Below are 1,679 nucleotides of genomic sequence, written 5' to 3' on the forward strand. Positions count from 1 at the left end.
TGTAGACCAGGCTGGCCTCGAACTCAGAAATTCGCCTGCCTCTGCCTCCTGAGTGCTGGGATTGAAGGCGTGCGCCACCACGCCCGGCAGGATCTATTTTCTACACATGTGAAATGAGAATAAAGTTCCAACTGGAGAGGGGCGGGGTCACCGGGATGCCTGAGTACCTTGTGGCGCGTGCAATGGTAACAGGTTGGAGGCATTCCTCTTTCTACTCTTTTTCAGAAACTGGCTGGAGGGAAGGGGAAGAAAGAATTCAAACATAGCATATCTGCGCTGAGCTCCACAGTAGGCGTGGCCAGTGAGAAAGGTGCTGACCCTACCTTGAGCTGTCCTATGGCCACCAGGAAGAGGGACCTGGATGTGCAGAGCTTGCACCAAGTTTTGCCTTTGGGGTAGGCTCCTCCTTCAGTGGGTCCTTGGTGTCTTTTTCAACACAAGAAAGGGCTTCAACTAATTTGCTGCCAATACCAGGGGTTCCAAGTGGATACAGCAAGGACTGTTTCAAGCCTGGCATTGTGGCATGTGCTTATAAACCCAGCACTTGGGAGGCTGAGGCTCAGGAGTTCAAAGTCATCCTCAGCTACATAAGCAAGGGCAAGGGCAGCCTGGGCTACATCCCGCCCCTTCTCTCTGACCTATCCTCCTTTATCTCAGTCATCCTTAAAGTCACCAAGGTGCAGACCAGCTCTCTTTCCTTCAGAGTTCAACAGGACTCAGGGACTGTGGTAGACCTGGCTCGATTTGGACTTAGCTACAGAGGCAGGTCTCTGGGCAGCCTTCTCACACCTCTGGAGATACAGGGCTATCGGCTCAGCTACTCGGAAGACTGAGGCAGAAACATCAACAGCTCAAGGTCTGTCAGGGCTACAGTGTAAGTTCAGAGCCAGCCTGGAAACTTTAGGGAGACTCTGTCTCCAAGTAAAAAATGTGCTGGGATATTGTTCAATGGCAGAGAACTAGCCCAACCTGCAAGAGGCCCAGTGTTTTATTCCCTAGCACTACAAAAAGATAGTGCTAGTAAAAATGAATTATCCCTAATCTCTCTGACTTTCACACTCCCATGGACGAGTCCCCTGACTTGGCGGCTGCATTAGCAAGTTGTAGATGGGTCTCTGTTTCATCTCTCAGCCCACCATGATACCGGTAGTTCCCAAGGCAGAAACCTGCAACACACACCCCATCGCTCTTTGTACCCCCTCATAAAACCCAACTCACAGAAAAGAAGCTCAAACAAATACATGTTTGTTAACTCCACTCTAATTAAAGAGCACAGGACTTCAGAGGGTCTTAAAAGCGACATACATAAGAAAAAGTTAGGAAACCCTTGGAAACTGCCTAAGTGCCTGTGTGTCAACACACAGCACCTCCTCTGGCGGAGCATTCCAGGGAGGGAGGGACAAACAACAAACAACCTCATTGTTTGCTCTTTCCTCTTGGTCAGGGGCAGGATGGAAGGAGGGGCAGAGAGAGAGGGACAGGTGCGGGCTGGAACTGAGGCAGCCTGGGCAGGGGGCTTCTCCAGGGGACCTTCAGCTAGCTCTCTCTCTCTCTCTCTCTCTCTCTCTCTCTCTCTCTCTCTCCAGGCTGTGCCCTACTTGAAGTCCATGGTTTGGGCTGTGAGCTGTGGACCTTAGTTCCATTAGTTCCATAGAGCTTTGTGGTTATCATCAAGCATG

Source organism: Mus pahari, chromosome 2 (genome assembly GCF_900095145.1).
Source record: "Mus pahari chromosome 2, PAHARI_EIJ_v1.1, whole genome shotgun sequence".
Lineage (NCBI taxonomy): Eukaryota > Metazoa > Chordata > Mammalia > Rodentia > Muridae > Mus > Mus pahari.